The 13,933-nt window shown below is 51.2% G+C and overlaps 1 protein-coding gene across 4 annotated transcripts in view; it reads right to left on the bottom strand.

Moving 5' to 3' along the window:
- CNTFR (ciliary neurotrophic factor receptor) overlaps positions 1–13,933 on the bottom strand; it is a 201,614-nt gene that overhangs the window by 155,467 nt on the left and 32,214 nt on the right. The gene's annotated exons all lie outside the window — the stretch shown is intronic.

Below are 13,933 nucleotides of genomic sequence, written 5' to 3'. Positions count from 1 at the left end.
CTGGAGTGACAGATCCTACCAAGCCGTGGGGAAAAAAGGAAACTTGTTGCACCTCCGGATAGCTGGTTTAACTTCTTGCCCTCTCCACCCCAGCGGCCTTTAATTATTTTTCTAGTCAGCTTCCTCAAGGAACACATAGCTCACCTGCCATCTCCCCTCATCGCTACCTCGTTATGAACTGGGGAGACAGAGCCACACCACGCAGTCTTGCTAAGGCTGCCGCCCTAAGGACGAGCATCCCCTGCCAGCATCATCCGCATCCGTGCTGCTCTTGGAAAAGGCAGCGGCTCTTCACAGCCCAGCGTCGTGCTTTGGGCCCTGCCTTGCGAACAGGCGGGCTCAGGTCAAGGATTTGCTATTCTGGATCAAGCCGTGCATCGCTGCGGCACCCGGCGGGAGGACAAACAAAGAACAGGTTTCTTTTTGGAAACAGCAAGGAGTTTGGGGGGAGGAAGGAGGGGGTGCAACAAGGCAGTAGCAAATGAGGCTTTAGTTCGTTGCCTGCCAGAGCTGAGGGAGCTAATAAACAGACAGATGAGAGCTAAATTGTCTTCTGAACCTCTGTATCAGTATTCACATTACAGAGGCTGCTTCCAGCAATTCCAGCGTATTAATAATAAATGCTACATAATTACAGCAGACTTGCTTTTGTCCTCTCTTCCTGTTTTCTGTCAATGTCTGCTTAACCCTGTGCAGCCCACAGCCGGCTCTCCACCAGCACCACCCCCTCCACGGGCCACACACCCCCGGCACCACCGATGGGTGCCTCTCCCAGCTCCCTCCCAGGCTGGACAGGGTACAGGAGAAGGACAGGTCAAGGGCTCATGCCAGTCCACAGCAATAACTTTCTAGGTGTCAAAGCCATCACGATGTTGCTGCAGTGCAGGAAAAAGAGTATCTGGGGCCTTGGCAGTAGCCCCAGGCTGGGACAAACTGGGGCTGCCACAAACAGCATCTCCAAGGCACAGAGGACCACTGAGTCACCAACAGCTTCTTAATAGCCAACAGGGTTTATGGGCACTCCTGGTTTTAATCGCCTCCGGATTTGCAGCTGGAGCTGCCCTCCCTACAGAGATGCTTTTGGGGTGTCTCTGCCCCAGCCCATTGGGATCGCTCCTGCCACAGCCATGGTCACAGGGTGCGGCAGCTCCCTGGGATGCACAGCCAGGAGCAATGACACCACATGCTGCTGAGAGCTGGCAGCGGGCACTGGGGCAACCCCAGAAGGAAGTAACAGTGGGAAGACAGAGGAAATGACCCACAGGTCCTCAGTCTGGTAGCCAGGTAAGGAAGAACAAAATCTTTGTGTAATCAGCTTTCAGACCAGAACATCTCCAGCGTGCACAGCACTGCAGCCACCTCCCCAGGCTTCCTCCTCGCTCTTGGCAGTGCCAGGGACCCTCAGATGCAGCCGTTCTTACCAAGCATCCTTCTTAAGTAAGCTGTACCAAAATGCCATGTCCTGTCTGATCATTTCATGAGCTGATTCAAATGCCTCTAACACTTTCCCCTTGAAGTTTAGAAGCATTTTATCCACCCTAGCTGCAAACTGAGCTCTAGGGCCTGCTTTGCTTCCCACAGGACTGTCTTGGTGAGCATTTCTTCCTCAGTTGCAGGCAAATAGCACCAAAACTCTGGAGAAGGTTCCACAGTGACAGTACAATAGCTGTTTACAGAAGACCACAGGTTTAATTTGCACCTTTCAGGCCAGCTCTCTCTTTTCCCAGACTTGCAGGGAAGCTGCCATACCCCCTAACACGGCTTCAATGATAGAAGAGAACAAATACCTCAAATGGGATTTCTGCAAGAAGAAACCAACATGCAAAACAAAGCATGCCTGCCTTCCACTGCAAATTAACTCAGCTTCTACCCCGACTACAGACCTTTCCAGACATGAGACTCACTGGACGGCAAACGAATGCCAAGCAACTCAGATGCAAATCTCTCCCTGTGCAGAGTGAGCCTCACAGGCTAAGGGAACACTTGGCTTGAACAGCTGAGCACTGAGAAGCCTTGAAATGGAGAAAAGAACAACTCAAGTCCAGCTACATCACTCACTCAGGGAAGACAAGGCTGGAGTGACATAAGAAGACCTGTCCCTCAGACATTGGTGTCCCACCCAACCTGGGACACATACAGCATCCCCCAGCGCTGGCATCCTGCCACCGCTCTCCGATAGTTCCCATGGCTGCATGTATCCACTTTGCATTTTCTGTGCAGTCTCGTCTGCAAGGTGAAGCGTAGAAGCATTTTTCTCCCTGTACATGTCATAGACACTTTCTTAGAGCTCTCAGAAAATGAAGCAGGAACCAGTTGCTCAGGAACACATACTGAAGAAAGAAACATGGCTCTTCTGTGCTAAAATGAGTTTAGACACAGAGAAAAGTGAGAGGGAGAGACCGTGCAGGGGACGGGAGGAATACACAAGGCAGGAGTCCTCTGGACGACTCACATGGAGCAGATACCTCTTTTTTGCCCTGTCACCCATTCTCCTCCATCCTTCTCTGACATATCTTCATCATCACATCAAGCTCTTCCTTGCGGGACAGTACCAGGAAGGCTACTTTGAGAGCAATGCGGCTACTAGATAGCCATGGGGTACCAGGAAGACCAAGTGCATCCCTGCTGGGTCCTGCATGGGACTGCTGGGCCAGTTGCATCTTTGTGGGCTTCCTCTCTCTTCACTCACTGCCACTTTTGGCAGGGCAGCCTTAATTTCTTCACAGCAGGAACCTTTGATCCCTGTGCAAAAGGCACTCAGCAGGCTGGAGTCCCCACGCTCTGCCGTGAGCTGGTATGGCTGGGAAAGTAATAAGCCGTATGGGATAGGAAACCCACCAAGAGCTGCAAGGAAGATGACATATGTCAACCACAGAAAGGAAGATCCCGAGCTGGACTGAAGCTCCAGGACACAGGCAACCACTCAGTCAATCTGTGCTGCTGGAAGGGGAAGTGACGGCCCTGCCAGCCCCTCACAGTGCCTGCCAGACACACAGACAACCTCCAGCACTGCTGGGCTGGCTGTCACAGGAGGATTGCAGGTGTGGGAGGACAGTGAAGCACCCAGACTGCTCCACATAGCCCTCTCAACAATGAACACCCAAGTTAAACCCAAACCCTCCCAGCATGGATCCCTGCATCGTGATGCTAGAGAGTAAAGCAAGATTTTCCCCAGCATGATCAGCCAGCTCTCATAGATACCAAGGAAGAAAAGCATTAGGCTTGTGAGCCCCTCAGGACAGCCTGTGTTACATTCCCCTGACAGGGCTGTTTCTCTGCTTTCCAACAATGTCCATGTCCAATCCCACCTTTCGAATCTCAGGATGCTCCTAGGCAGTTGACGGCAGCACATTGCAGGCTGCGTGAGCCTCTTGTGTCAGCCCCCTCTGCAAGCTATCTCAAAAATAAATGAAATTAAAAAAAAGAGAGACCAAGTTACTAATTACAAATTAAGCTGCTAATTGATACTAAGCTCTAATAGCTCTAGGGGAAACAGAGGCAGAGCTGTGCCCATCACACCATGGCTCACTGATTGCAACTGTGATACAAGGGACCTGCCCTCCCCAGGAAAGCTGCTGGGGACACAGTCACACCGCTTCCAGCTTGAGCTGCACATGTCAGCCCAGGTATCTCTTAATAATTCATGTCTTCCAGCCCTGACTTCCCTCCAACCACTGTGACAACCAAAGGTCCAAAGAGGCTCTCCTAGTTGACGGTCAGACCCAAGTGCAAATCCAAAGTCAGCACCCATAAGCACCAGCATTTGCCTCCACCAGACTTCTATAACACAGCTATCAGGGGTGACAGCCCCAGGGCTCCCCTTAAATAAAGATCTCCTTGCTTAGAGAGGATGAGCAGTTTCCCTATCACCACATAGCAGCACCTAACAGTTTGTACAGCAACAAGTGCCCATTTTGCCTGGCCCTATGCAGACTCCTGCATCTTGCAGAGGAGGAGGAGATGAAGCAACACAAGAATCAGCCCACGCCAGACAGGTGACATGAGGCCAGCTGAGATGCTAGAGCTGAAGAAAGCCCTCCTACCACAAGTTTCGCAGCTCTGCCTTTTGGAAAGCTCAGAAACACAGTGAGAATTACCTCCTCTCTTAATAAGTAACAGGTAATAAGTAATTAAATAGTAATATTAATAAATAATGAATAGTAATTCCTTAATAAGGGGAAGTAAAGCTTGAAGTATTGCACCTCTTTGCCCCAACTTTGAAGCACTTGGGAAGCTCCTCTCTTGCACAGGGAAGCACAGCACGTGCCCGTGCTGGACAGACCTGCCTCGTGCAGGGGCTCTGCTGGAGCAGGACCAGTTCTGCTGGCCTTGGCCATCAAGCAGCCAATGCTGAAGTCTCCATCCATCCATCTGCTCTCACACCACCCTTCTCCTTGGGCAGCTCAATCAAGCCTAACGAATTACATCCAGCTCAAGTCATGAGCAAATGCAGGAAGACTTGGCAACCATGGTGATGTGCAAGCAAAAGGTGAACAAATAAGACTGACTCAAGTTGACAGAAAACTGCGCAGTGAAGCTTGTTGGCAGATGCCAATTTAGTCACAGAAATTCTGCAGCGAAGCCTCTGTTTAGGTGACTTTGGCTCAAAAGGGGGCAAAAAGAAACTGTGACAAAAGCCAATTCTATCTTTAAATAGGAAAAACTCGAGAGTTTCATGCTATTTTAACATTTAAGTTAAACAAAAAAAAAAACCAAAAAAAAAAAACAAAAAAAGAAGAGTTTAACCAATAAGAAGGAAAATATTGCTAGTTACCAGAATGGATTTAGGATTGGAGCTGTAGAGTAACATAGGTTGTCCCAGATCTCAACCTAATGCCACGCAGGCGGAGCAGGACCAGCCAGCTCAGGTCACACAGGGGCTGCTGCAGGTCAGGGCTGAGCATCTCAAAGGCTGGACCCTTCCCACCTCTTATTCCTGTTGCAGTGTTTGACCACACTCATGGGGACAAGATACTTCTCACTGCGTGATAGGCAATGAGATGCTCCAAACTGGACTGTTGTCTGCTGCCCTGTCCCTGGGTGCTTCCAAAAATGAGTCCATCTCATGCCTCTTCTCACTCACTGAGGGTCTCAAAACAGCAGTAATACCCTCCCCAATGCCCTGCCTCACCTTCCCTTCCCCAGGCTGCACAGACCGACTGCTCTCAGGATCTCCAGTACCGTTCTTCTCCTCCACAAACCTTCCAAGTTTCCCTGCTGACAATCACTGATGAGTTTTGACATCATATTCCCATAGGACATGCTAATGGGGAAATACTGTAAACCAAGAGGGACTGCATTGCTTCCTAGAGGGCCAGAAACACTTCTCAAAACTAGTTGTAGCCACAACTGATTGTCAGAGTTTTCCCTTCAAAAAATAAAGAGTCCTGCTCCACAGTGATGCAAACAGTTGCTGTTTCAACATGGTTTCCTCCGCCCCGTTCCTTCAATTCGAAGTCAATTACAGCAAGGTTAATGGGGCAGAGAGGATGCCAGTTGGCTCAGTAATGATGTCAAAGCACCTGGCATTGCCTGGGCAACAGCTAGGCAGCAGGGATGCAAATGAAGGCACAGGATTGTACTTGGTCGCTGGAAACGAGCTGATGCAATTGAGCGTATCAGCATTAATGAACATGGAAATAACAAGAGAGCACCCAGAGAAACAAGACACTGAAAGGGAGGTGGGGGCTGCACCCAGCAGGAAGATACTGCTACAAGCACCACATCCTGGGTGTCAACCGGAGTGGGCTCCACAGTGCTGACCTTCCTCCACATCTTCACCCAGAGGTGCTTCCCAGGATGTTACACTGCAGCTTTGCACACCCAAGACCAACCATGTTGTTGTTCTGCTGCAGTCTCTCCTCCAGTGGCTCCTGGCTCCTTTTCCAGGCAAGCGGGGAGCTGCATGAATCATGAGACCACATCTTGGAGTGACCTGATAAAGGTGGGCCTGAGGCAGCAAAGACCAATGGGTAAGAGGTGCTTGAGGTGCTTGAGGGTATTTCAGCACAGGCAGCAGCAACCCGCTCAGCACAGGAAGGCTGCTCCAGCAGTACAGCCCAGCTTCTCCAAAGTCTGCAATTCCCACATCATCTGCAATTACTATTTTGAAGCTTGCAGACAGAGCAATAGGAGCTGCTATGTGGGATGTTGTGTGCCAGGACAGCACTTGATACCACATGCTTCCACAGACCAGGACTATAGTGCAGCAAATAAAACCGCTGCAAGTCTCAGACAACAGAAAGCCATTTACAGCTTTGGTCCACCATCTGACTGCTCTATCTTCTCCCTAGTCCATGACCTCCATCAGATCCTCCTGAGCACATTTACTACTTGGAAAAGTCTTCACTCCTGTACTGTGCTATTCAGTGCTTTTCTATTCCTGGCCTTTAAGCCCACCTCATGTCACCAACTCTCACTCTTTCCTGACCTCACTCGTACTCCAGCACAGCTGCAGTGATGCAGCTGCTTTTGGTCTCCAAGCAGAGGCCATCCATCCCTCCACATCCCAGTGGCATAGGTGGGCTCATGCCTCACACCCACCCTTTTGTGCTTTCTGGTCACTCTCTTCAACTCCACAGCTCACCCCTAAAATATGCTCCAGGGTACCAACAGCTCCACCAGCAGCCACAGTGAGGTCCCAGAGAGGTTCTCCTGTCCCAAAAGTACATTAGATGGGCAAGGGGAAGCTGACAGCATTTCTCACATCCGTGACTAGCAGAGCTTGCACAGTTGAGATACAGCTGTGCAAATGAGACCCCAGCAACCACCCCCTAGCCCCAGCGATTCCCCACAGGCATGAAGAACGGTATCAGTGACACAAAGCAGCTGACACCACAGGGAAGCAGTTGGGTCATGCATCCATTTACAAGGTCATCGCCTTGTGCCTTTTTAAAGCCCTTCACTTTTGCCCGAGGCAAGTCAAGGTGACTTGGATAGACCCTATTACTCCTGCTCCCACCCATGCTCTCTGCTATCCCCTGCCCTTGCACTGCAAGCCTCTCAGAGCAGAGAGCATCCTTCTCTGCACTCTACAAACAGCCCAGCAAAGCACCAGCTTGTGCTGTAAATAACACTGGCAATGGGCAAGAGCAGAGCAGCCATAGGCTCTGCAGGGACCAAAGCATCTCTGGCCAACCCATGCCCAGGCTCTATGGTACACAGAGCAAAACACCTTCCAAGCATCCTCCCTGCCCACCGCAGCAGGACCAGGTATGCCTGGGCTCACAGGAGCACCATCCTCAATGCCAGGCCTCTCCTTGAGTCCCAGCATGTTGCTTTTAAATGCCAACAGTAAAACTAGCTACACATCAGAGGAAATTAAATGGAGGAGGATGGGGGGGGGGGAGGGAAGACGAAAGGGAGAAGAGACAGCTCTGCTAATAGCAAGTCAGCCAGAAGTCGCCGAATCCACTTGAAACGTGTAGGGTTTAATTTAACTTAATGGTTTTGTCAAACACTGGCACTCTGTTAAAAGCATAGGAGAGCTGGTAATCCAAATGCCAGTAGCACTGCCTTTGCTAGTTGCAAGGCGGTTGCTGTTCAAGTCCCCAGATAGATCCATCTGGCTTCACGCAGGCAGCAAGCATGGACCTGGCTACTGCAGTCACTCATTAGGGCAGCTCTGTATTTACTTAGCACTGGCAGCAGCCCTAGTTTTGCCCAGAACACAAAAACAAACCCAGCCACTGCATTTCTGAGCTTGTACATGTCTTAAGGCAGCTCCAGGCTTCTCCTGAAAACACAGCTCAGTCAGGGGAAAATAGACTTGCAACTTTCCCTCGGGAAGACAAAATGAAATCTCTCACCTACATGGACTTTGGAAAGAAGTTGGAAGAAAAAAGAAAAGCAAACTTTTTCCTCATAGGCAGGCAGAGAAAGCCACATGTTTAGCTGCAAAAGCTGGTTCCCCAGCCAGCCCTGCTCTCCCTCCTCTCTGCAGCAGCATTAGGTCAAGAGCTCCTAGCAGCCATCATGAGACGGGACGGGGCTGAACCCCAGGGGAAACCAGGCAGTATCAGCTCTGCTGCTGTCACACCCTCTTGTATGGGGAAAAATAGAAATATCAGCCTGCCACTTAAGAAGATCTTCCCTCTGCAGACAGGAGACTGAGCCCATCTCAGCACACTGTAGGGACAAGCCAGAGGACGCTGAAGCCTCCTCATTTGCCCTGATGCCCTATTCTGGCAGCAGATGGGAAATTCAGGACACCTCACATGCTGCCTTATGGTTTTGCCCCTGAAGGCACAAGGCACTGTGTGATTCAAGTCCTCAGGGATGAGGGCACTCTCTTTGCAGTGACAAGAGTCCAGAAAGGTCAAACTTGCCTGTACTGCCTTGGGAGGAGCATAAAACATTGCTTTTAACCTTGCAACCATCTGCAGGACATCAATGAGCCACAGATCTGCCCTCTGCACCTACATCCTCTGCACCAGCAGCCACTACAAACCAGTGAGACCAGAGATGTTGGGAGCACAGCTGTGCCCACCTCCCCAGACCCACATGCTCCCAACAGCAGATCCCAGAAACCTCCCCTTCCCCAGAGCAGAGCCTCCCTTTCCCAGCATACCCCTCAACCCTCCCTCTGGCTCAGGGCAGAGCATCCTCTCTGCCACATACCTCAGGCAGGCGGGTTTGTTCTAAGGGCTAGGACTAAAGGAAGCACTGCTGCCAACCCCCGGCCTCTCGGGACAGCCCCAAAGCAAAGGGCTACAGAGGAAAACCATCTCTAAACTCCAGGGCCATGGGCACATCCCCCCCTCCACACAGTGCAGGTGGGGAAGGGGCTCCAGAAAAACCTCAGGGGGGGCAGTAGAGGCTTTTGAGCCTCTGCATCCCCTTAAACATCCCCTTCCATACCAGGACCTGGATTCCTGTTTGATTTAAGACGCAAATGGGATCGAGTTTAAAGGTCTCAGCCTGGCCCTTGACTCCTTGGTGGGAGTCTTTCCACATCACAAAACCACCAGACAATTCAGTCTGATTGACAGCCTTTCAGGCAGAGAGGCCCGGGGCTGGAGGGAGGGGAGGGGGCTGCGGGTCAGGGCTAAGGGAGGCGAGGGGGGGGGGCGCAGCTGAAGCTGTACATGGGGCTGGGAGAGCAGGGGATTGCTGCGAGGTGGGGATGATGTTCAAAGTTTGTGCTTCCATGAGAAAAGAGTTTTCTGGGGAAGGATGAGAGACGCTAGAGCATCCTTGAGGGATGCAGTTCCACTTAATACTGGCAAGAGTCAAATTGCAAATAGTACCTGTAAGGGGAAAAAAAGACAGTTGGTTTAATGCACTTTTTCCCCTGAGGTAAGTGGATAGCAGTGTACAACAGAGAGAGCAGGAAGCTGAGGACAAGGCAGAAGGGGGACCCCAGGCTCAGAGAGAGGAGAGGGGTCAGTGACAGGGAAGACCCAGGAAGCATCATGGATGGGAAAGCAGGTGAGCAAAGCCAGTTCTCAATGGCCTCAGGCTCAGCCACTGAGGCTGCAAAGGCTGAGATGGTAGCACAGGAGCACATACATGTGGACGTGTGCACTCTGTGCCATGTTCTGCCTCGTGCCCCATGCCTGCTCTCCAGCCCAGCAAAACCCAGCCCCATGAAGGAACATCACCAAGTTTCCCCTGCAGCAATGTGCAGGATCCCCAAAACAGCCAGCAGAAAAAAAAAAAAAAAAAGATTAAATGCTTCCTCATCTCCTCCACCTTCCTCCTGCTCCTCATATCCCAGCTTAGGAGAGCTGGGCACAACCCACAGGTCCCTCCAACATAGCTTTTCCCTCTGTGCCAGGGCTGATACCAACACCCTCCATGGGTCTGCAAAGTGCAGTCTTCAGCTGCACGTGGCCACCACCCTTCCAAACCCACTTACATTGCTAATGTGGGGACACAGTTCCCTTAGAAGTACTCTCACCTTGCCGTCTGGGTCAAACCCATGTTTGCCAACCTCTCGTCTCAAGAGGACACAATGCACCTCTGCGGTGAGCTGAGGGTCATCACTTGGGGAGACCAAGCAAGGGAATGTAAGAAGATCAGAGATACTTGTCACACTATCTTATTTATCCCCCCTTCTGCACACAGGAAACCCTTTCTCCTACCTTTTTTTTTCTCCTTTAAATAAAAGAGAAAAATTTTAAGCTGGTGCTTTAAAGCACAGCAACCACCAGCCCATCTCCATGGCTTGCCAAGAGAGCAATTCATCCTCTGCCTCTATTCTGCAGTAGGTAAAGCCCCTCCTTCGCTTTTGTTCATCTCCCTGCTCTTTTGTCTGGCCTTGAAAGCGTTGATCACTCCTGCATGAGGAATGTGAAACTGATGTGATGTGATAGGAACAATGCTCCAGCCCAGCTCCTCGAAGCCACATCAAAGTCCCTATTTGCATGGCTTCCCCTTGCCTGTCTGTCCCACTCTGCCCCCACCCGCGCTCTGGCTGCTTCAGCGCCTTCATTGTCCCCCTGGCTTCGAGAAGCAGCCTTGGCCTCCTGCTAAAAGGCACTAGATGGCTTTCCCATGCCTGCCTGCCACTGTCTCCTCTCACCCAGGGGAGACCAGATCCATAGGCAGCATCTGGCTGGCAGGAGATATGACATCTGCAGGTGGCAGTGATACAGGCTGGGATGCACCAAGACAATGTCTCTGTTAATCCTGCTGCTGTCTGGTACCTGCTCCCAGGTGGATACTTCTGCCCACAGCACTGTCAGGCTGGTGTGGGGGAATCTAAGCAAAGGGATGGACAGGTGAGGAAGGGCCAGTATGTCACAAGGTGTCAGGTAGCGGAGCCCAGCCCTGCTAGAGGACAACAGGGATGCATGTGGAGGGCATTAACATAAGAATTAGGACATTTCTTCAGCCAGTGAAGGGCACAGAGGGAGTTTACAGTGAAAGTGCTCCACTCTTGCAGTGTCTGGGGTATGCCAGTCACTGCCGTGCCTGTCCTACTGATGCAGGAAGAGAGATCAGGAGCCAGGCACTCGGAGAGGACATGACCTGACAGCCAGACACCACCACACTTGTAGCACTGCCAGCCCACGCGCCACCCTCCGGTGCTGGCAGCAGCAGAGCACTCAGCAGATGCTACAAAAGCCACCACAGCAGCTGGATAAATGGAGCTCTGGGTCCAGGCAGCCTCCTGTCAGGCTGCTGAGCCCAGGCATGCTGCCACCAGGTAAAAATCCTGCTGCTACCTTGTAATGAACAGCCACAACCCAAGGCTGAGATGCCCTTCCCAGAGCACACTTTGCAAGGAGTCCAGCTTCTCCAGACCTCATCAGGTCAAAGGCTTTAACCTAGGGCCAGCAAAGGATGCTGCTGAGAGAAAACAAACCCTCCAGCGAGACAGAGCCTCCCCTCAGTCCCATAGCAGCTGCAGCTTTACACAGCAAGCCTGTGCCAACACAACAGCAGCTGGAAAGTGATAGCTCTCCATCTCCCCAAGGCATTGTCTGTCTCAAAGTCCCCAGGGGATCCCCAGGCAAGCAAGCTCCATAACCCTTCAGGGGACAACCAGGTGCCTGCTGTCAGGCAGGAGATGCAGGCAGGGAAGGGGAAAGCCAGGCCATGCCACCTGGGGTGCAAGGGGGAGGCTGGCACAGGACCAGACCTGAGTTCCGGGACCATACAGAACTGTGTAGCTGAACTGGAAACAGGTGGGATACTGATGCTCCTGCAAAATTGGGGTACTGCCGAGAGACCTCACAAGATGAAGGATTTAATGGTGGAAGAGGCAATACACCAAGTTTACCCTTGCCACTGAGACCAGTGTAAGACTGATTCCCTCCAGTCCTCATCCTGAAGTCTGGGACTTCCATTTAACCTTAACACCAACCATGATGTTGAGCCAGTCTGTGTCACTAGACAACACAGAGGCAGCCAGCATTAGCCTACAGTAAAAAAAAAAGAAGCTTCTAGGTCCAGCCATTTCCAAGACAGCAAGTAAGATCCAGGTAATCAAGGCTTTGAGTCCAAGCACATCTCCAGTTTGCACCTCATACAGAGGATCAGTGATCCAGACGGACTCCAAGTATCTTGACTCCAAATGCATAGGAAATGCAAACCTACTGTCCAAGAGCCATTTCTGGATTATCAGCTCACAGACCAAAATGCTCTATGGGTTACCGTGTAGGATGTACTGCTGTAGCATTAAACAGGCACTTCTTAAGCACTTCCCAGGCCACTTGGACCAAGCAGCCTCACAGATCTTGAGAGCACCTGCCTCTTTCTTCAGTTTTTACGTGGTTACTGCAGCTGCCTATTCAAGCTCCTCTGCTCTTCATCTCTAGCTGAGGTTCAGTATTCATTCAAGAGACACAGAACTGGCAACTATTCCTGATTTATACTGACAGAGAATATAACTTCTCTTTAGAAAAGTAAATACAGCCACTACCAAAACGCAGAGCACTTTGTTTTATTAGTGAGTATGTTTCTGCCTCAGTGCTAACATGCAAGGCAAGACAGTCAATGTGGAAGAAAAAAGCCCACCTTCCTAATGCTTTGGGTCAGATTTGTTACACAAAAGCCCTCTGTTGTGCATTAGACCTGGCCAGTGTCACTTCTGATTAGGAAAGAACCTCTGCTAGATGAACATGCTGGGGTATGATTAAGGAGGACATTTCATTCCAGCATTTGGATTTTTTTCACTGCCAAGGTGGTTTACCTTAGGATAATACCAGGGAGGCTGTTTTGCTGTAGCTGTCCCCACACACTATCCAGAGCCCCCAGCAGCTCTGGGGCTCCTTCACTAGGTTGGGGGAGCACAGCGGACCCAACTGCGCTGCCCATCACCCTTCTGGGCTCCCATATGGTTACCCCCAGATGCTGAAGCTCAGAGTCCTCTCTGTGTCGCCAGGAGGGAAGGAGTCCCCTCAACCCAGGAGGGAAGGCAGCATCAGTTCTTTCCGACAGCTATAATGCTGCAACAAGTAGCTTTGCTCAGAGAGACAAAAGCCTGCAGGACACCAGGACAGTCTTGCTCTTGTGTTACTGGCAGCAAGCTATTGCTGAAGAGGTGATGGACAAGACACTGTATACCTTTTCGGTAATCCATCTCCCTGGCTCTCCACATAGCTGCCAGCAAGGCAGGATAGATCCCACTTCATCAGGAGGGCTCCTGTCAGTGCTGCAGCAAGAAGACGGAGTTAGCACTTTGTGCCAGCACGGGATCAACTGCTGTTCCCACACGGTACTCACCAGGGAGCTAAATACACCCCCCACCCCCTCCAGTGGTGAAACACTGGAGAAAATCCCCCAAGCAGGGCCAGGTACCATTTCTCCCCTGGGGATAGGGCACCAGGAGACATCCATCCCCTCCTTTGCTCTACCCTAATGGTCCCCACTGGCTCCCAGCCACCTCTAGCAGCTGATGCCAAGCTCATGGGACACTGCCTCACAGGATGCTGCATCCAGAAGCAGCCCTCTCAGCTTGCCTTAGACCTAGCCCAGCATGGCAGCTTGCGGAACTGCATGCAGCAGTACCATTTGAGCAGACCCCAACCCTTCCAGCATGCATACAGAGCTAAAAGGCAGCAAGGCAGTTAAACACAGCCACCCCACTCGCTGCATCCATTTGCCATCGGAGGCATACCATAGGTGAACAGAACCTTGAATACAGCTAGACAGACGTTGTTTCAGAGCTCGCTAATTCTCTGTCCCTAATTTATTCCTGGTTTCTGCAAGATACAGTCAATTCTTGACCAGCCACCGCACATGCATGTTTCTTTGCTTTCAATTCGGCCAGCAAAATCCATTTACCATGCCTGTCTCATCCGGTTTCCGTCAAGCCTGCTGAATTCTCCTTCAGTGAAATAAGCAAGTTTACTGTAACACCCTCTTTTGTAAGAGCATGGCTAAAATGACAGTCTTTCTGGTGCCTGACTATTTCCCTTCACAGCAGGAGCTAAAGACTGCTTGTTTTCAATTGTGAACTGTTCCGACTTCTTGAAATGCATGA

The sequence above is a fragment of the Chlamydotis macqueenii genome, chromosome Z (assembly GCF_036417535.1).
Source record: "Chlamydotis macqueenii isolate bChlMac1 chromosome Z, bChlMac1.mat, whole genome shotgun sequence".
NCBI classification, from domain to species: Eukaryota; Metazoa; Chordata; class Aves; order Otidiformes; family Otididae; genus Chlamydotis; species Chlamydotis macqueenii.
Note: the sequence above shows the minus strand (reverse complement) of the source record. Positions and strands in the feature narration are given on the sequence as shown.